Raw genomic sequence first — 23,681 nt, 5'->3', positions numbered from 1 at the left:
ATAACCTCGGATGACGGATTTTCATTTCTTCTTCCATTTCCCATGTAGCATCATTGCCGTAATGCTCATTCTATTCAATTTTCACCATTGGTATAGATTTGTTCCTCAACTGTTTCACTTGTCTGTCAATAATTTTCATCGGCTTCTCCTCGTAGCCTAAATCGTCACTAACCACAATCCCGGTATAATCAACTACATGCAGTGGATCCCAAATATACTTCCTCAACATCGAAATATGGAACACATTGTGAACTTGACTTAGTTCTGGTGGCAAAGCCAGTCTATAGGCAGCTGGGTTAACTTTCTCAAGAACTTCAAAAGGCCCGATGTAATGGGGTGCTAACTTACCTTTCTTCCCAAATCCTGTAACTCCTTTCATCGGCGAAATCTTTAGGAATACATGCTCCCCAACTTCAAATTCCAACTCCCTTCTTCTCTGGTCGGCATAACTCTTTTGTCGACTTTGAGCAGTTTTGATCCTTTGTCGAATGAGTTTAATCTTCTCGGTCGTAACTTGAACTAGCTCAGGACCAATCAAAGCTTTATCTCCCACTTCAGTCCAACATATCGGCGATCTGCACTTCCTTCCACACAAAGCTTTGTACGGTGCCATGCCAATACTAGCTTGGTAACTGTTGTTGTAAGCGAATTCTACCAACGGTAGATGTACTTCCCAACTTTCCTTAAAATCTAACACACATAGTCTAAGCATATCTTCGAGCGTCTGAATCGTTCTTTCTGTTTGTCCATCGGTTTGGGGGTGAAAAGATGTGCTAAACTTCAACTCAGTTCCCAAGGCTCTTTGTAAACTCTGCCAAAATCTAGAAACGAACTTCGGATCTCGGTCTGACACAATGGACATCGGCACTCCATGAAGTCTCACAATCTCATTCATATACAATACAGCAAGTCCGTCAGCATTAAATGTGGTTTGAACAGGTAAGAAGTGTGCTGACTTAGTTAATCTGTCAACGATAACCCAAATCAAATTCATACCCTTCTGCGTCCTCAGCAAGCTAACAACAAAATCCATGGAGATGTGCTCCCATTTCCACTTAGGGATTGGCAAAGGTTGAAGAAATCCTGTTGGTATTTGATGTTCTGCTTTCACTTGCTGGCAATACAGGCATTGGGATACAAACTCTGCTACCTCTCTCTTCATGTTTGGCCACCAAAAAGTCTGCTTCACGTCTTGGTACATTTTGGTGCTCCCTGGATGAACGGCGAACTTGGAACCATGGGCTCCCTGCAAAATCTTATTTTTCAACTCTGGGACGTCGGCCACACACAATCTCCCTTCAAACTTGAGTACCTGATTTTCAATGACAAACCCTGGCCTCGGCTTAGAGGTAATCTCATCAATTACTTTCCTGCAGGATCTGTCGTCCATCTGTCTGCTCTTTATTTCCTCGATGATGGTCGGCTCCACTGAAATCATTGACAAACATGTTGAATTCCCAACTAACTTTCTGCTCAACGCGTCGACCACTGAGTTTGCTTTACCTGGATGATATTGAATCTGCATGTCGTAGTCTTTTAGTAATTCAAGCCATCTCATCTGCCTCATATTTAGTTCCTTCTGGGTGAACAGGTACTTCAAACTCTTGTGATCTGTGAAAACTTGGCAAGAAGCTCCGTACAAGTAATGACGCCAAATCTTCAAAGCAAAGACCACGGCTGCTAGTTCTAGATCATGGGTAGGATAATTCTTTTCGTAGGGTTTCAACTGACGAGATGCGTACGCTATAACCTTACCGCCTTGCATTAATACACAACCCAAACCCTTATGTGAAGCATCACTATAGATCTGAAATTCCTCATTACCTGATGGTAGGGCAAGAACTGGTGCTGTGACTAACCTCGTCTTTAATCCTTGGAAAGCTAACTCTCTATCATTGGTCCATTCATACGCCGTTCCCTTCTTAGTTAGTTGTGTCAATGGAATTGCAATCCTTGAGAAATCCTTCACGAACTTTTTGTAATAACCTGCCAAACCCAGAAAACTACGAACCTCGGACACATTGGTCGGCATCGGCCAATTCACGACGGCTTCAATCTTACTTGGATCAACAGAGATTCCTTCTTCATTAATCACATGGCCCAAAAATGAAATGCTGGAAAGCCAAGATTTACACTTGCTAAGCTTGGCATATAATTTCTTGTCTCTTAGGATTTGTAAGGCTAGTCTCAAATGCTTCACATGCTCATCACCACTCTTGGAATAGATCAGTATGTCATCGATGAAAACAACCACGAACTCGTCTAGGTACGGCTTAAAAACTCTGTTCATCAAATCCATGAATGCTGCAGGAGCGTTGGTCACTCCGAAAGGCATTACCAAAAATTCATAGTGACCATACCTTGTCCGAAAAGCAGTCTTCTCAACATCCTCGGCTTTAACCTTAAGCTGTTGGTAGCCCGACCTAAGATCAATTTTTGAAAAGACTCGTGCTCCTCGTAGTTGATCAAGCAAATCATCAATCCTAGGCAACGGGTACTTATTCTTAATGGTCACCTTGTTAAGCTCTCTGTAATCAATGCAAAGGCGAAGTGTGCCATCCTTCTTCTTAACAAATAGAACGGGTGCTCCCCATGGTGAAGTGCTCGGCCTAATGAATCCCTTGTCCAACAATTCTTGTAATTGTAGTTTCAGTTCCTTGAGTTCGGCTGGGGCCATTCTATAGGGTGTTTTGGAGATAGGCTGCGTTCCTGGCATAACATCAACTGTAAATTCTATTTCCCTAGCCACTAACTAGCCAGGCAATTCATTTGGAAAAACATCGGGGAATTCTCTAACCACTGGGATGTCGGCTAACTCAACATTTCCATTCAATTCACTTAGTATACTACAAAGATAACCTTGACATCCCTTTTGGATCAACTTATAGGCTTTCATTGACGAGATTAAGTAAGGTGGGGGTACTACTTCTTTACCTTGGAAAATAACCTCGACTTGGTTTGGGGGTTTCAGTGTGACACTCTTTGAAACGCAATTAATAGACGCATGGTTCGTTACTAACCAGTCCATCCCCAATATGACATCAAAGTGAGTCATGCTTAACGGCATTAAATCAACTAATAATTCTACGCCCTCAATCACAACGACACACGCCCTATAAATGGATGCAACGATCATAGTCCCCCTAGATGGAGTAAACACATATAACACATAATCAAGGGGTTCTTGTTCTCTATTTAACTTCTCGGCAAACTTAGCAGATACAAATGAATGTGTAGAACCCGAATCAATCAATATGTATGCATCTTGAGAGCAGATTGGGAGTATATCTGACACGACTGTCTTAGCATTCTGAGTGTCTCTTGGTACCAATGTAAAAACTCAGCCCTGTCTCGTTTGGGCCCTTCCGATGTTATTTCTCTGTGCCGAGCCCGAGCTACTCCCATTCTTCTTACCATCATCAGTCCTTGCCTTCGGACAGTCTTTCACGCGATAACCCATTTCGCCACATTCAAAACAAGCTCCTGACGCCCAACGGCAAACTCCGGAATGCGGTTTCCCACAACTTGCACACGTTGGCTTAGCATTACCTTCCTGGTTCGAGTTGCTGGAGCTGCCCACATTCGCTTTCTTCTTGGTGTTAAACGGAACTCGGCGAGTGTCATAGTTCTATCTCTTCCTCTGGCTCTCTCCTGAATTCTGGTATCGGTTCAAATTAGCTTCTGCAAGGATGGCCTTATCCAATACTCCGGCGTAGGTCGGCATGTTGAGCATGTTAACTCGGTCTTGTATCGGCCCATGAAGCCCGCTTTCGAACTTCTTGGCTTTTTTATATTCATCATCGACCATATGAGGTGCATATCTCGCCAACTTGGTAAAAGCACGGTCATATTCTGCCACTGTTTTGTTGCCTTGTGTCAGAGTCTGGAACTCTGTGGTCTTGCGATCTCGGACACTAAGGGAAAAATGCTTGTTGTAGAACAATTCCAAGAATCTAGCCCAAGTCAAACCTGGGTTACCTTCCCTGGTCATCATCCACCATCTTCGTGCGTCGTCGTCCAATGTGAACGCTGCTAATGACACCTTCTGGGCGTCGGTGTTGGGAAAAATCTCAAATAACTTCTCCATTTCCAAAACCCATGCTTTGGTCTTCATCGGTTCAATACCCCCAGAGAATCTCGGCGGTTTCATTTTCTTAAACTCTCGGATCAGGGCTATGGTGCCGTCCCCATATAAAGCTTACTGTGGAGGCACTTGCGGCGCTGGAGGAGGTGGGGGCGGAACTGCATGTCGGCCGTTTGTCTGCTCGGCCTGGGTAGAAGTAGTACTAGCATCTTGTGGCCTAGGTTATCTCAACTCATGGACCAAACCTTCGACCAATCTCTCTAATCTGTCCAATCTGTCTTCGGGATGATCTCGGCCAACTGGTGGTCTACCCCTCCTCACGATGCTAAGAGTATGCAAAATGTGACTTTAAAACAAAACGATCAAATAATATGCATGCAAATAACAAATAGTCACGCCGAGATGATGCACACATTGTCAAGTAGCAAGCATTATGATGCAATCCTAACATCAATTCTAAGAGAAATCCTATGCTCTTTAGGACTCAAAGTGTGTGAATAACGTATTACAAGGAACTTGTGCTCTGATACCAATCTGTCACGATTCCATTCCGCCCCTAGTAGAATGGTACCGTGATGGCCAGTAATTTGAGATTTACCGAAGGCCAACTTTCAAAATTCACACACAATCAGAGTATTACATATGGGGCTAACAAGTACGGAAGCAATAATTTACGATACCAGTGGTCCATAAGAGCTGTGCATAAGTCAAATGAAATGGCATACATCTTTACATAGCTTTACAACTTAGATACAATAAAATGAAATACAAAATACATCTTGACCAAAAGGCTTTGCAAGCCATCATATACAAAACACCATGAATTACAAGCTAAGAAGCATAATCTTTAAGATGCTACAAAATGCGTGTCCAAAACAAGTTGCAAAGCACATCTAGGCGTCACCGCCGTCCTGCTCATCACCTACATATATATAGAGAGGGTGAGCTTGGATACTCAGTGAATGGTACAAGTAAAAAAGGGTTTGCATGCATGAAATCCGAGACCTTTAACAAAACAATACACAATCATAGCTTGTAACCAACAAGGAAGGAATCAAGTTCATCTAACAAATCTTTCAAGCTTCATCAATTAAAGTCTTTCAAGGCTTTCAAGTTTCAAGGGGTGACGTTAACAAAGGTTGTGCTACAAATGCTTATAGTCCCCTAGCACGCACGGACTTTCAAAGGTTGTGCTACAAATGCTTATAGTCCCCTAGCACGTACGGACTTTCAAAGGTTGTGCTACAAATGTTTATAGTCCCCTAGCACATACGGACTTTCAAAGGTTGTTATCCAAAACAAGACTAACACTTGATACACAAAATAGGGATAATCATCCATGCTTAACAAATACTTTTCAAAACAAAGCAAAGCTTTATCAAAACTTTATAACATAGCTTTATTAAAAATACCACTCACATAGTTCTTCAAACGTCGGGGCTACAGGCAAGGATCCAAGTCCTACAAGCACATAACAAATCCCATTGAATGCACTATCAAACAAGCTTTACATGAATACAAATGATCTCGAAATTCTTTCAAAACTAAGTCGATCCAAAACAAAACAATGTTCCTTATCTCGGGAAAACATAATGGGCACCATCCAAGTCTTGGCCGAGGTCCCACATCTCCTTGCCAAGGTGTGGCCCCAATGGCCACATTCAAGGAAACGAAGTCGGGAAAATCTGGGTTTCCCTTTCTTTGAAGAACATGAAGAATATGGATGCAATGATCATAACTTATCATTACAAAATCTGAGATTTCCTGCTATGAATTCAAAATCATGGACCTGGACACCCATACTCGAAGATCTTATGAAAACAAACACAAAAACATGAATCTTGATGCAAGCTTTCGGATCAAACAAGGCTTTTTATTCAAGAACACATTAATATCACTTTCTCTTTCTAAAACCAAACTTTAAATCGATGCATGGCTTACAAATCGTGCTCGATCATGCAATGCAGCTAGATGAGCAATAAGAACAACAAGAGTAGATCAAGATTCTAACCTCAAAACATGAATCAAACGGTTTGAACTCTAACGAGCAAGCTTGGAAATCTATTCCTTCTCTAAGAACTCTTTCTCTCTCTTCTAGAGCTTCTCTCTCCTCAAGAACAAAGACATACAACAAATGATACATTTCTAGGTCTGCTGGCTGACTTAACACTCAGTCGGGACACGTGGCACTACCGGGTTGGTTCTCCTAAAAAAGGTGGCTGAGTGAAGAGACAAGACTATGACAAAGTGTGTTCAACAAGCAAAATGGCATGGGCAGTCCGACAGGTAATGATCTCGCCTAAGAACAAGGCATCGGCAAGTAGGGGAACAATGATCTCGGCTAGAAAGGACAACACTTGACCTAGTTGTGCCACACCTTGGCCTAGATGTGCCACACCTCGGTCTAGGTCGTGCCACTCCAGGACAAGATCATTTAGGTGCAAATGTGACATCTCGGCCTAGATAATACACATCTCGACCTTGGTGATGAACACCTCGGCCTAAATAATGACATTTCAGCCAATATGTCAGGGCGATGGTGGAGGTCAAACAAAGTGGTTCCAAGATAATTCTAGACTGAAGATGACCTCGGCTACTCACACCAAGCAAAGTACAAAACATGCGAGAAACACTTAAGCAATCAAATCAAGGTTTTGCAAAAATGCAACATATCAAGACAAGATCGTGTAATATATGCAAGCATGACTAGAGTAGAGTGAGGGTTGTTACACCTACCATCAAAGTCAGTCTTGTTTCATTATGTATAAATTTTCCTCCATTAGTGCTAGTATCAATCTCATTGGGGGCTCATATTCGAACTCTATAAAAAAGTAAGACTCGCTCATTAGGGGACTTGAAGAAAGCTTTCATTTGAACCTTGTGGTAGGGATTAGAGCATCCATAATGGGCACACTAACGTGTTTGTTAGTGTCAGTTGCCAAGTTTTGGCTGGCAGTGGTGTGTGTTTGGGGCTGCAATTGAGGTGTTAGTCTGTGTGTTAGTGAGTTTTGTTAGCGTTAGTTGTTAAGTTATATGTTGACTGCGGCCAGCGTTTTAACTAGCAAAGGGATGCGTTTTTTTGTCTTCCGGGTTGATCGGCCGGATGTCCGGCCGGTTGACCTGGTCAACGGAATTTTTTTTTTTTTTTTAACATGTTGGGATTTTTTTTTGGACTTGAAATTTAATTTTGGGCTTCAAATTTTTTATTAAACTAAATTATTTATTTATTTTATTTATTATATATACATATATATATATATATTTAACACACACCTTAACACATCTATTGCACCACCACTCACTCTCTAAAATTAACAAACTCTTAACACATCTTAACAAACATTTTTGGGCACCACTCTTATCACTTTTGTTCATATAACACACTTTAACAAAAAATTTTGGCTATCCCATTGTGGATGCCCTTATTGCTTCCGTAAAGAAAAGTGATATAACAACTAAACCTCCCATTCTTGGCAACCCTGATTCCATCGAGCAACCCCTATATTGTCTAAGCTTTGTTCATATTCATTTCATAATACACATACATATATTTTGAATACTGTTGCAATGGGAACTCTCTATTGTCTCAAAAGAATTTTAATAGCGACGTTTTTTTTTTTTTTTTTTGCACCATTGCAAAAGTCTAACTTTTTGTACAATTATGGATATTGGGTTTGTTTGTTATAACTTTTGGGAGTGATTATAACTTATTTTGATTTGGAAGTCTGTGCCAGACTGTTTGGTGCAACTTCTACTTATAGCTTATTAGGCAGAAATAGTTTAAATAAGCTGATTATTTGGAAACTCGGGTAGGGGTGTTTTTAACTTCTACTTTCTGATTATCAACTTTTAACTTAAAAAAAAGTTTCAATTATTTTGTCTTCACTTAAAAGAAAACTTCTTTGTCGCAAAAAGTGGCGACATCAACTTTGTTGTTGCTAAAAGTTTTAACAATCCATCTTTCATTTGACTTCCCTTATTGTTTATAAGTTTTAGCAATCTATCATTCAGGATGTGGGCTTTTTTGGCTTTTTGGTTAAATTAGTTATAAAAAGATAAAATAGATTAAGGGCAAATTACATATACCCCCCTCGAGGTTTAGTAAAATTACAAATAACCCCCTGAGATTTGAGAATTTACAGATACGCCCTGAAGGTAGTATTTGTATAACAAATTAGGGGGCAAATTGTTATGAAAATATAAACCTCAGGGGAGTATCTGTAATTTTCAAAACCTTAGGGGGATATCTGTAATTTAGCTAAGCCTCGAGGGAGGTATATGTAATTTGCCCATAGATTAAAAAGTCAATATGATAAAATGTTATATTCAAATAATAATCATTTCATATTTTTCTCTCACAAAAGTGAAAGAAACCAAAAAAGTCAATCCAAATGAACTTTGTAGTTAAGAGTTAAAATAGCCAAAAAATCAAAAAAGCAAAAAAGCTAACTTCCCAAAAGAAAAAAGCCAAAAAGTTAAAAAGCTAACTTAATTTCCCAAATGAATTTGGGAAGTTAAGTTAACTTTTTTGATTTATTAACTATTTTAACCTGAGAAAAGAAATTAGTATAGTAAGCGAGAAATGAAAGGACTACAATGAAATTAGTACCATTAAAAATGAAAGGACTACAATGAAATTAGAACGGCGGTGTAATAAGCTTATTGGATGCAATTAACCCATTTTTCAAATTCATGACAATAACAATTGAAGTATTAAACATCTCTAACAACCCTTTGACCCAAAAAAAAAAAAGAAGAAAATGTCTAACTAGCCGAAATTGACTTTACAATAGGCATTAAATGTGGTACATGCACTACAATATATACGAGTTTTAGAGATCAAATTTTTTAATATTTAAAAGTGAAAATTTTGTTGTAAAAGACATTTAGAGACCAATTTCTATCATCGTGAGGATAGTCGCTAAAAAATCGTTCCGAAAAGTAAAAACAAGGCTTTTGCGACAAAATTTTGAAAATGTCACTAATAAATAAACTTTTAACGACAAAATAATTTGGTCTCAAAATGATAATTCATCACTAATGTTCAATTTTCGTTGCTAAAAATATAATAACACTTTTCGCAACAAAAATATTTAGTCCCTAAAAAAAATTTTGTCCCTAAATTTTAATCTGTAAAACCTTAATTTTTTATAGAGATATTAGAAAACAACATGAAATTTTCTATTACTTAAGTAGGAAAAATGAATTTATTCATATATTTTTTAGCGTGTAAATAATCACTACGACATATAAATGTTTCAGAAATCAATTGTTTTGGTCTACAATGAAAAGAAAGGACTACAATGAAAAAAGAAAGGACTACAATGAAATTAGAACGGTGGTGTAATAGGCTTATTGGATTCAATTAACCCATTTTTCAAATTCATGACAATAACAATTGAAGTATGAAACATCTCTAACATCCCTTTGACCTAAAAAAAAGGAAAAAAAAAAAAAAAAGAAGAGAATATCTAACCAGCCGAAATTGACTTTACAATAGGCATTAAATGTGGTACATGCACTACAATATATAAGAGTTTTAGAGATCAAATTTTTTAATATTTAAAAGTGAAAATTTTATTGTAAAAGACATTTAGAAACCAATTTCTATCATCGTGAGGATAGTTGCTAAAAAATCATTTTGAAAAGTAAAAAACAAGGCTTTTGCGATAAAATTTTGAAAATATCACTAATAAATAAACTTTTAGAGACAAAATAATTTGGTCTCAAAATGATAATTCATCACTAATGTTCAATTTTCGTTGCTAAAAATATAATAATACTTTTCGCAACAAAAATATTTAGTCCCTAAAAAATATTTTGTCCCTAAATTTTAATCTGTAAAACCTTAATTTTTTATAGATATATTAGAAAACAACATTAAATTTTCTATTACTTAAGTAGGAAAAATGAATTTATTCATATATTTTTTTAGCGTGTAAATAATCACTACGACATATAAATGTTTTAGAAATCAAATATTTTGATTTACAATGAAAAGAAAGGACTACAATGAAAAAAGAAAGGACTACAATGAAATTAGAACAGTGGTGTAATAAGCTTATTGGATGCAATTAACCCATTTTTCAAATTCATGACAATAACAATTGAAGTATGAAACATCTCTAACATCCCTTTGACCTAAAAGAAAGGAAAAAAAAAGAAAAGAAAAGAAGAGAATGTCTAACAAGCCGAAATTGACTTTGCAATAGGCATTAAATGTGGTACATGCACTACAATATATAAGAGTTTTAGAGATCAAATTTTTTAATCTTTAAAAGTGAAAATTTTGTTATAAAAGACATTTAGAGACCAATTTCTATCATCGTGATGATAGTCGCTAAAAAATCGTTCTGAAAAGTAAAAAACAAGGCTTTTGTGACAAAATTTTGAAAATGTCAATAATAAATAAATTTTTAGAGACAAAATAATTTGGTCTCAAAATGATAATTCATCACTAATGTTCAATTTTCGTTGCTAAAAATATAATAACACTTTTCGCAACAAAAATATTTAGTCCCTAAAAAAAATTTTGTCCATAAATTTTAATCTGTAAAACCTTAATTTTTTATAGAGATATTAGAAAACAACATGAAATTTTCTATTACTTATGTAGGCAGAATGAATTTATTCATATATTTTTTAGCGTGTAAATAATCACTACGACATATAAGTGTTTTAGAAATCAATTGTTTTGGTCTACAATGAAAAGAAAGGACTACATTGAAAAAAGAAAGGAGTACAATGAAATTAGTACAATTAAAAATGAAAGGACTACAATGAAATTAGAACGGTGGTGTAATAAGCTTATTGGATGCAATTAACCCATTTTTCAAATTCATGACAATAACAATTGAAGTATGAAACATCTCTAACATCCCTTTGACCTAAAAAAAAGGGGAAAAAAAAAAAAAAAAAAAAAGAAGAGAATGTCTAACAAGCCGAAATTGACTTTACAATAGGCATTAAATGTGGTACATGCACTACAATATATAAGAGTTTTAGAGATCAAATTTTTTAATCTTTAAAAGTGAAAATTTTGTTGTAAAAGACATTTAGAGACCAATTTCTATCATCGTGATGATAGTCGTTAAAAAATCGTTCTGAAAATTAAAAAATAAGGCTTTTGCGACAAAATTTTGAAAATGTCAATAATAAATAAACTTTTAGGGACAAAATAATTTGGTCTCAAAATGATAATTCATCACTAATGTTCAATTTTCGTTGCTAAAAATATAATAATACTTTTCGCAACGAAAATATTTGGTCCCTAAAAAAGTTGTCCCTAAATTTTAATCCATAAAACCTTAATTTTTTATAGAAATATTAGAAGACAACATGAAATTTTCTATTACTTAAGTAGGAAAAATGAATTTATTCATATATTTTTTAGCGTGTAAATAATCACTACGACATATAATTGTTTTAGAAATGAAATGTTTTGGTCTACAATAAAAAGAATGGACTACAATGAAAAAAGAAAGGACTACAATGAAATTAGTTCAATTAAAAATGAAAGGACTACAACGAAAATAGAACTGTGGTGTAATAAGCTATTGGATGCGATTAACCCATTTTTCAAATTCATGACAATAACAATTGAAGTATGAAACATCTCTAACATCCCTTTGACCTAAAAAAAAAGGAAAAAAAAAAAGAAAAAAGAAGAGAATGTCTCACAAGCCGAAATTGACTTTATAATAGGCATTTAATGTGGTACATGCACTACAATATATAAGAGTTTTAGAGATTAAATTTTTTAATCTTTAAAAGTAAAAATTTTGTTGTAAAAGACATTTAGAGACTAATTTCTATCATCGTGATGAGAGTCGCTAAAAAATCGTTCTGAAAAGTAAAAAACAAGGCTTTTGCGACAAAATTTTGAAAATGTCAATAATAAATAAATTTTTAGGGACAAAATAATTTGGTCTCAAAATGATAATTCATCACTAATGTTCAATTTTCGTTGCTAAAAATATAATAACGCTTTTCGCAACAAAAATATTTAGTCCCTAAAAAAAAATTTGTCCCTAAAATTTAATCTGTAACACCTTAATTTTTTATAGAGATATTAGAAAACAACATGAAATTTTCTATTACTTATGTAGGAAAAATAAATTTATTCATATATTTTTTAGCGTGTAAATAATCACTACGACATATAAGTGTTTTAGAAATCAATTGTTTTGGTCTACAATGAAAAGAAAGGACTACAATGAAATTAGTATAATTAAAAATGAAAGGACTACAACGAAATTAGAACTGTGGTGTAATAAGCTTATTGGATGCAATTAACCCATTTTTCAAATTCATGACAATAACAATTGAAGTATGAAACATCTCTAACATCCCTTTGACCTAAAAAAAAAAAAAAAAAAAAAAAAAAAAGAATGTCTGACAAGTCGAAATTGATTTTACAATAGGCATTAAATGTGGTACATGCACTATAATATATAAGAGTTTTAGAGATTAAATTTTTTAATTTTTAAAAGTGAAAATTTTGTTGTAAAAGATATTTAGAGACCAATTTCTATCATCGTGATGATAGTCGTTAAAAAATCGTTCCGAAAAGTAAAAAACAAGACTTTTGCGACAAAATTTTGAAAATGTCACTAATAAATAAACTTTTAGGGACAAAATAATTTGGTCTCAAAATGATAATTCATCACTAATGTTCAATTTTCGTTGCTAAAAATATAATAATACTTTTCGCAACAAAAATATTTAGTCCCTAAAAAAAAATTTTGTCCCTAAATTTTAATCTGTAAAACCTTAATTTTTTATAGAGATATTAGAAAACAACATGAAATTTTCTATTACTTAAGTAGGAAAAATGAATTTATTCATATATTTTTTAACGTGTAAATAATCACTACAACATATAAGTGTTTTAGAAATCAAATGTTTTAGTCTCTAAAAATGAAAATTTTGTTGCAAAAGACATTTAGGGATCAATTTCTATCATTATGAAGATAGTTGCTAATAGATCGTCTCGAAAAGTCGAAAACAAGGCTTTTAGTGACAAAATTTTGAAAATGTCATTAATAAATAGACTTTTAGTCACAAAATAATTTAGTTTCAAAATGGTTTATTTTTTGAGACAAAAAATTTGGACCTAAAAAGATAATAATTCATCACTAACGTCTAATTTTCGTTACTAAAAATATAATAATTACACTTTTAGTAATAAAAATATTTGGTCCCTAAAAAATAATTTTGTCCTTAAATTTTAGTTTCTAAAATTTTAATTTTTTGTAGTGAATATACAAATTATATATAATAATCCTATTCAAAATAATAAATTTTAGTATTATATATCAATTAAAATATGTGTATTACTCACACAAAATCGAAAAAGGAGGATCGCGCAATAAAATTTAGTCTTTAATTTTTAAAGTGAAAAACATTTGAGAGTCGCATAATAAAGAAAATTATTTATAGTAATAAATTTGACATATCAAGATCAAGTGGGGTTCTTGCAGAAATGTCTCAAATTATCACGTAAATTGAAAGCAAAGAAGCTTGATTGACGCGACTTTTAATTTTCAAAGCGAAGAAGAAGGGAATTAAAAGAGTAATACTTTGTGGCCTCAAAATTTATGATTTGAATAGTTCGAATGTATTAAAATAATGTCATTTTGATATATTCGAGCCATTCGAATCACATAAATTCAGGCCACTAATCATTTTTCGAAATAAAAATAGGATGGAACTCTTTCGGTCTATGATGTGAATTGGAGAGTGTTATCACATGTTATATTTTGATAATTCTAACTGTTTATTTTATTGAATATTTTGTGTATTTCATCAACAATAAAATTTAGGTCATTCTGATAATCATAACATATTTTATTTATCGTGTTTGTTATCAAGAAATGAATGAATTATTTTTAAAAACATAATTTTCGTCCCTTTTTTTTTTTTTTTTAACAAGTGACAAATTGAATAGTTTAAATTATAAGACCCATAGTAGGTCTTACAGGCCCAATCATAGTGCATCTAGATTAGGATGCTATCTTATGGTTAAAATTTTATAAAGAATTTAGCTAAAATAAGAAGGGAAAATTATCAATCAGCGTAATTGTACAAAAATAATTATAAGTTAATAATAACTTTATCAATTTTAATAATTAAAAGCATAAGTTTTTCAATATTTGTAATTATTTTTTAAAACTTTCACTGAATTATAATATTATCAATTAAGAAAAAAGAAAATAAAAGAAAAAAAAAAAGAAAAATTATGACAATTGGACTTGAAATACAACTGACAATCTATTAGTAAGATTTTTAAAAAAATGCAAAATTTTACTTACATTAACTCTTCCAAATAAAAATGATGAACTAATATTGGAAGCAGATGCTAGTAATAATCACTAGAGTGTTATATTAAAAATAAAAGAAAATAATTAGCAACGTAGATATTATAGTGGAAGTTTTAATCAAGCTAAATATAACTATCCCGCAATGAAAAAAATATTTATTGACTATAATTAGAAAAATAGAACATTTTTTTTATAAATATTTTTTGCACGTAAGTCATTTTTAATAATTAAAAAAAAAAAAACTGATTGTAAAGGCTTAATAAGTTCACAAATAAGAACTTTTCTAATATCCATATAGCGGCCCAGGTTAAGACCCAATCGTTTTATGTTCTTTGGTATTGGGGTTTGCATCTATATATTGGTGTTATTCGGTATCGTTGAACTGTTTACTTGTCACAGGGACCTTTGGTTTGTACTTGGCACTTTGGGAAAATTTTCCTCCGGTTTCCCAGTCAACAACAATAGATTGGCGACAAACATCTCCCAACAATTGGTGATTGATTCGGTTTAGGGACACTTGGTGTCCGTGAGACACCTAATATTCCTTTTTTCGAAAAGGTTATGCCTGTTTCAAGAAATAACAGTTTGTTTGGTACCACATGAGTCGTTCAGATTTGGATTGGTTTTGTTTGGCAATTTTTAGTTTTAGTTAAAAAAATTAAAAAGTCATTAATTTATCACATTATTCTCTCTACTTTTATAAATAAATAAAAAAATTAAAGTGAAAAAATTACTAAAATAATATATTTCCAAACGAGTTAGAATCAAATTACTAACTATATGTGATTATTTTTAGTAATCAATCAGCTCGCGGAATTGGAGACAAAACGGTGACTATGAAAAGGATAATAAGGATGTTTTAAAATACTAAGCCTCCGTTTGGGAAGTGGGTTGGCTTTTTAGTTTTTTGGCTTTTTTAACTATTTTAGCCTGGGCTTAAAAGCTTGGTTTGGGAAGAACTTTTTGACTTTTTGGCTTTTTTGAGTTTTTTTGTGAGAGAATAATGTAATGATTATGGGTTGGATGTGATGTTTTGTTTGTTATGGCTAAAATAGCCTATTTTATTTTTTGTGGCTAAAATAGCCAAAAAAACCTGCAAACCCACTTGCCAAACACAGGCTAAGAGTTTTTGAAAGTACTCATATAACTTTTGTCCTTTTGACAAGATAAGTGCCTCCTAATAAATTTATGGCCAAATTTCCCTTTGAATAATCCCACAAATATGAGATTATTAATACCACATATGTGATGTTAGATTTTAAGTTATCCATTTTGCTGAAGCAAAAGTAGTAGGAATCCCATAAGGACAAAATCTAAAATATGAGTTTTCAAAAACTGTTTGGTTTAATTTTTTTTAAAATGTTTTTAGATGAGTTTTTATTTATTTATAGTGATTTTTTTTTTTTGGGGGGGGGGGGGTATTTTACCCTTTTTTTTTTTACACTTTTTATATACACCTAACCAAGATGCATTTAAAAAGTAAAACAGATGACTAAACTACAAAAAAAAAAAAAACTGAAAAAAAAATTTGGATAAAAAATGTGTGTGAATTTTTGTTCAAGTTTTCGTTTATTTTTAGTAATTTTTTTTCATATTTTAGTTAATTTTTATTTTTATTTTTATTTTTTAGAAACATCTAATCTTAATGTATCTAAAAAGTAAAAAATAAAATGACTATAATATGAAAAAAGTTGAATAAAGACAAACGAAAACCCGTCTAAAAATAATTTCCTAAAATACAAACCAAATCCCATTCAATTCATCCCTCCAGTTAAATTACAATTTCAACAAACATTGGTCCCCAAATTTTAATTTTAATCATTCTCATATCTAAATATTGTTAATTATCCCTCTTCTTAAAAGGGTGATGATAAAACATCTACCTTTGTCCTTATAATTATAAGTTTGATTATTGGTGCTCTTCTTAATAATAATAAATAAATAAAATAAAGTTTTATATTGCACAAACATTTATTTTACATTAAACAATAAAAGAAGAGAATTAGTTTGGCCATTTTCCTATTTATCTTACAAGTGAAATGGCATTTTTATAACCTCTTTAATTTATTTTAATTTGATGACATAAATATTGCTATATATTGTCTTCCCTCTCCACCCTTCCTCAAAGAAAAATTTATAATTGGGGAAATTACCACTCAGTGGTAATTTGAAAAAATTATTACATATTTGTGAAAATTTTTATAATTTTAATTATTAATATTTATAAACTTTACCATTTATTTATAATTATTTTTTATGTTTTACACATAAAAAATTTCCTTTATAACTATGTTCTACTTGATTTTGATATATCTCAATAATGAACTATTTCCCATCTTTTCATTGAACCAAACATACAATAAAAGTAAGGGTTTCAAAATATTAACATGAGCTAATATACTTCCCATTTCCTAAAGGGTAAGCATGCCATGGGATTACTTATTCTTCAGTCTTACGCATTCTCCTTCATAAATTTGGTTGAGTTTTTAGAATTTATGTTCTAATTTTTTTCTCCCTAAAAATTAGAAACTAGTTTGACAAAAATAAATACTAAAAAAAACATGTTAAAATTATTATTTACCAAAAAAGGGAAAATCATAAAAAAAAAATTTCTGAAATTTTTTAGATTTTTTTTTTTTTTTTTTTTTGAAAACTCAAACAAACAAATTGAATTAGAAACCTTAATACACTTTCATTGATTTTTTAATCAAAAGAAAAGGAAAAAAGATGTTGATAAAGATGAATTTATTCTTTTTGTAAATTGTTTATGTGAACTTAATTAATTGATAATCACTTATTTATGTGAGATTTTTTTTTATTATTATTTTGTGGGGGGGGGGGCTATGTACATGAGTTTTATTACTAATCACTTATTTAGATTCATATGAATTTGTTCTCTCTTTATATGAATGATATAGATTGATAACTTAATTAATTGAATTATGTTAAGATTAGGCTATTGTGTATATATATATATATTTTTCCTTTTAACTAAAAACGACATCCATATTGAGGTGGGCTGCCATATGGGGTGATAGTTCGATTCCACGACCTTAAGGGTCAGGGAGAGTTTAGTTTCCTATTTTCCATTTCCTTAGCCAATAAGGGTAGCATAGTTCGAGGTGACTTGCTAAGGGTAGTTTGCGAATACCCGAATGTTTTTCTTGAAGATCTTATCGAATTGCCACCCCACCAGGAGATTGAATTCTCCATTGACTTGGTGCTTGACACGTCACCGATTTCCATGGCACTATATAGATTTGCACCCGCCGAGTTGCATGAGTTGAAGATACAACTCCAAGAACTTTTAGATAAGGGCTTTATTTGCCCTATTACATCACCTTGAGGAGCGCCGACTCTCTTTGTGATGAAGAAAGATGGGTCGTTGCGGTTGTGTATTGATTACCACAAATCGAATCAATTTATTGTTAAGAACAAGTATCCTCTACCCATAATAGATGACCTATTTGAACAACTTAAGGGATCTCATTATTTTTTTGAAAATAGACTTGAGATTGAGGTATCATTAGTTGAGAGTTAAGGAGGAGGACATCCAGAAAGCAGCCTTTTGCACTCGTTATGGCCATTATGAATTCCTAGTTATGCCATTCGGTTTAACCAATGCACAGGCTTTATTTATGGACTGGATGAATTGAGTCTTCTGAGAATTCTTAGACCGCTTCATAGTTGTCTTTGTGGGCGACATTTTGATATATTCACCCTTTGAGAAGGAACACGAGAAACATTTGCAAATAGTACTCGATTTGCTTAGGGTGCACAAATTGTATGCCAAGTATTAAAAGTGTGAGTTTTGGTTTACGAAGGTGAAGTTTCTAGGCCATGTTGTATCAGGAGAAGGGGTAACCATTGATTCATCTAAGATAGATGACATACAAGATTGGGAACGACCCAAGAAGGCTTTTGAGATCGATCCAAAGTTTCTTGGAATTAGCCGGGTATTACCATCGTTTTGTAAGGGACTTCTCTTGTGACAACCCAACTCTAGATTATGCTAATTAATCTTAATTATGCTTATAATTATGAGCTTGATATGATTTTGAATGCTAATTATATGATTATATGTGTTTGTGAATTTATATCTGTTCACCGTAGGAAAATCTGCTTGACCTTCCGTTATAAAATTTAAATTGAAGGTCGTAAAGGCGACAAAAACTGAAATTGACTGCGCTTTTTCATTCAGCATGATTTTTAGAGCCTGTGATGAAATTTAATTGAAAACTGATTTGGATAAAAATAATTAAATTAGATTGATTAAATTAAGTACAATTAAGTAACCTTAACTAAGATGGATTAGTTTAAATAAATCACCAAACACACTTAAGCTCATTTATGAGCTCAAAAATCTAAATATACACTCTAGAGGGAGAGAGTGAACCGAATTAGAGAGAGAGGGAGCTCAACCTTGGAGATTTGCAAGTGAATTCAAGAGACTAGGAGGATTAGCTCAAGAATTGGCTATAATCGAAAGAGTTAAAGCTCCTAGGTGAGTAATTGAGCTCAAATCCCTAAGTTTAAACTTGTAATTATGTGAATTCCAAGAGAATTGATGATCAAGATCAAATTTGAGTAGCGTTTAATGAAATTGAAGTTAATGTCTCCATCCATGTAAAGAATTACCATGAATGTGCATAATCATGAAGAATTGAGCACCAAAATTCACATGCATGCATAATTTTGTTAAACCTCATCGTTTTGATTATCATTTGTATCATTTGACATGGAATTAGAGTCTATATTTCACATGCATGTGTCATCCTTGAAGATATGAAGCTTGGTAGCTTGTGTTATGAAGTTGTCAAGAAGAATGTGAAATGATTTGGGATTTGGATCATGGTTTTGGACAAATTAGACTCAATTTGCCTATGTTCTCATGTTGTATAATATTTTCCATGTTTTTGTACCAAAAATGTGAGTTTTGGGCCTTTGGAATCAAATTATAAACTTCAAACACAGTTCTAGAAAATCAAGAATTCGACTTGTCCGCTCGAGTGAGGAAAGTGTCGCTCGAGCGTGAAAGTCGAGCTCCTATAAGTTTTGTAGAGATTTGCACTGTGGCTCGAACGACAAACTCTATGCTCGAGCGAACCCTGTTTTGCAAGACTCTCCGCTCGAGCGTCAGAAATCTAGCTCGAGCATGAAATTCATGTAACCAATACTTTTACAGAGTTTTACAGTTCGCTCGAGCAGAGAGCCCTGTTTCAGAAATTTTGAAAAGTCATTTTATGATTTGTTTTCCGTTCTCTTTCATTTCTTAGCACTCTTAGGCATGCATTGGACATTCTAAATGAACTAAAGGACACGAAATAAACCTAAGAGCATTAAGCAAACTAAAGAACATATTGAATGGTATTATGACCCTATGTGTTATGAATTATGTAGGGTCGAGGCCAAGGACGAATCAAGCACCGGAACACGGTGAGTAACATCTTAGCGAGGATGTTTTCGTATACGCATTATTTTCTAAATGATGATCATGTGGTAAGGTTCTAAACCTTTAAAGTGATAATATGAATGAGCGTTCCAATCACTCAATTTGGAATGAGATATACAAGGCTATCGATGTATGAGTATGAAATGGGCCTAAGGCCGTTCGGTATATTCGATGAGAATGTGAAATGGGCCTAAGGCCATTCAGTATAATCAACGAGAATGCGAATTGGGCCTAAGGCCGTTCTGTATGATTATTAAATGGGCTGAAGGCCGTTTGGGATAAGGAAAAGATATGGACCTAAGGTCGTTTTGGATATAAGAATGAATATGATCATAGACTGAATGTATGCTCACAATGAATGTGTGTAAGTATTGGACCTAAGGTCGTTCTGTGAGTATTGGACCTAAGGTCGTTCAGTGTGTAATGGACCCAAGGTCATTCAGTACGTAAGTTGGACCTGAGGTCGTTTTGCCTATGATTGACCCAAGGTCGTTCTGTATGCTACGTGGACCCAAGGTCATTTTGTACTTGGGATATGATGTAAAGGACCTGAGGTCGTTCTGCTTTAACATTGAGTACTAAGTGTGATAATGAACTGTGATATAAGAATCTTGTTTATGAACTCCTTTATTTTGATATTATGCACTGGGCGTTAGCTCACTGTTTATATTTATGTATGTAGGTGAGCAGCGGGACGTCCAGCCCCAACCTCAGTGAGCAATGAGAAGCCAAGTCTTAAGAGATCAACCAAGGTCGCCTCACGCAAGAGGCTTTACTTTTGTTTGCTTGACCCTTATTCTTTTGCTTTTGATCTTTTGTGGTCATGAGTGACCATTCTTGTGTATAAGCTTTGGTTTGCGGTAATACTGACTTGAATAATCCTGGACGTGTGTATTACATACTTAATATGAATGTTCATATGGTGTGAGTTATTATATAGATACAAGAATGTTTTGGTTAAGCCATGTTTGCACAGCTCATTGGACAATCTTTGTAAATTTTGCTTATTATTAAATATGATTCGGTTTCTAACTGAGGCCACAAGTAATCTCGTGATTACTAGCCGGTTATGACTCTAATCCTTAGGGGCGGGTTTGGGTCATGACATCTCTAGATTAGCCACACAGTTGACTAGACTGACAAGAAAGGGTATCAAGTTTGTGTGGAACGAGACTTGGGAGAATTCATTCCCAGAATTTAAGACTAGATTGACTAGTGCACCGGTTTTGATAATTTAGGAAAGGGATTTGGGTTACACCATGTATTGTGATGCATCCCAAGATGGGCTTGGTTATATGTTGATGCAAGAGGGAAAGATTGTAACTTACGGCTCACGACAATTAAAAGCTCATGAGAAGAACTACTCTACCCATGATTTAGAGCTAGGGGCGGTGATTTTTTGCCTTGAAAATCTGGAGAAACTATTTGTATGGTGAAAAGTTTAACGTTTTTTCCAATCACAAGAGTCTAAAATACTTGTTTTCCTAAAAATATTTGAATTTGCGCCAACGGAGAATGGAGTTTATGGAGATTTATGATGTTAGAAATCTCATGATTATCCAATGGAAAAAGGATAAAATGTGGAGATTTATTTAGTATTATGATGTTAGAAATTTCATGATTATCCAATGGAAAAAGGATAAAACCAGGATCCTTGTATATTATTTATTTGGGGGCGTTACAATATGACGGTAAATTTTTGGGTAAATTAAAGAGGCTCCCTAGACTTATTGAATTTTTTATTTTTTTATTTTTTTGCCACTTTTTTGTATTATCTATATGGATAAACAAGCTCAGAAGAAAGGCAATATGGAATAGATTAGTTGTCTTCTCTTGGGGTCTACCCCAATCAATACCTTTAGGAAAGTTCCTCGCTTACTATACTAATTTCTTTTTTCAGGTTAAAATAGTTAAATAGTTAAAAAGTCAAAAAATCAAAAAGTTAACTCAATTTCTCAAACTCATTTAAGAAATTGAGTTGGCTTTTAGGCTTTTTTTCGTTTGGGAAGTTGGCTTTTTAGCCTTTTGACTATTTCAGCTCCAAGTACAAAGTTCGTTTAGATTGACTTTTTTGATTTCTTTGACTTTTGTGAGAGAAAAAGTGAAACGATTATTGTTTGGACGTAACATTTTATCATATTGAGTTTTTAGTCTATTTTATCTTTTTGTGACTAATTTAGCCAAAATGTCAAAAAAAAACCTACATCCCAAACGATAGATTGCTAAAACTTATAAACAATAAGGGAAGTCAAATGAAAGATGGATTGCTAAAACTTTTAGCAGCAACAAAGTTGTTGCCATTTTTTGCAACAAAAAAGTTTTCTTTTAAGTGAAGACAACATAATTGGAACTTTTTTTAAGTTAAAAGTTGATAATCAGAAAGTATAAGCTAAAAGCACCTCTACCCCAACTTCCAAATAATCATCTTTTTTCAACTTATTTAAACTATTTTTGCTTAATAAGTTATAAGCAGAAACTGCACCAAACAATCTGGCACAAACTCCCAAATCAAAATAAGCTATGATCACCCCCAAAAGTTATAACAAACAGTCCCAATATCCATAATTGTACAAAAAGTTAGACTTTTGCGACGGTGCCAAAAAAAAAAAAAAAAAAAAAAAACGTCGCTATTAAAATTCTTTTGAGACAATAAAGAGTTCCCATTGCAAAAGTATTCAAATTATATGTATGTTTAGTATTATGCAATGAATATGAACAAAGCTTAGACAATATAGGGGTTGCTTGATGGAATCAGGGTTGCCAAGAATGGGAGGTTTAGTCGTTATATCACTTTTCTTTACTCGAGCAATAATCCCTACTACAAGGTTCAAATGAAAGCTTTCTTCAAGTCCCCTAATGAACGAGTCTAACTTTCACGACAAGAAATTAGGCTTTTAGCGGCGTTTAAAAAACGCCGCTATAAGTACCAAAAACGTCACTAATTTTTTTTGTGACGTTTAGTACCAAACGCCGACAACGCAGCCGTTGCTATAGCTTTATGGCATTTGGAAAACGTCATTGTATTAATATAGGCGGCATTTCTAAAAACGCCGCCAAATGTCCTACAAGGTACTGTGATGTCACTATGGTTTTAGGGACGTTTTTAAAACGCCGTCATAGGTTTTTAAAATTTTAAAAATTCCAACCATTATAGTGGCGTTTTAGAAACGCCGTCTTGTATTTTTTTTTTTTTTTTTGAAATTGTGCTAATTTTATGTGATTGAACTAAAAGAATACCTGTAATAAAACTAAATAGCACTAATATGAAATAATAACTCACATTCAAATAGCAAATACAACATTAATAACATTAATTCACTTTCACATTCAATTTAATATCCAATCACCATTACCCACAAACTAACATATCCAAAAATTGAATTCACAATTCTCAATCAAAAAATTACTACCTTATATACAAAACCACAAAATAACATTACCCTCTTCTCTCTCTCACCACTCCCTCATTTAACACAAAAAATAAGAAGAAAGTGAACCAAAACACCCAAACCCAGTCAGATCAGAGGAAAAAAAGAAAAAAGAAGAGAAATAAAAATTCAAAGGATTTTAACACAAAAAATAAGAAGAAAGTGAACCAAAACACCCAACCCCCATCCATCCTTCACCGTCATTTTGAATCGCTCTCCATGCTACTTCCCATGGCCTTCAATTCTCTTAGATCTGTCCCTGGACACACATGGGGGACAGGAAGTAAACATTTGTAGAAATTTATATTAACCACCTTTTACCTGGATAAAACTTCCTTTGTATGCACTTACTACACAGGGTACCTACAGAGAGCTACACATAAATATTATTTTAT

This window comes from Camellia sinensis, chromosome 10 (genome assembly GCF_055761805.1).
Source record: "Camellia sinensis isolate YWXY chromosome 10, ASM5576180v1, whole genome shotgun sequence".
Taxonomy (NCBI): Eukaryota; Viridiplantae; Streptophyta; class Magnoliopsida; order Ericales; family Theaceae; genus Camellia; species Camellia sinensis.
This window is presented reverse-complemented; position numbering follows the sequence as displayed.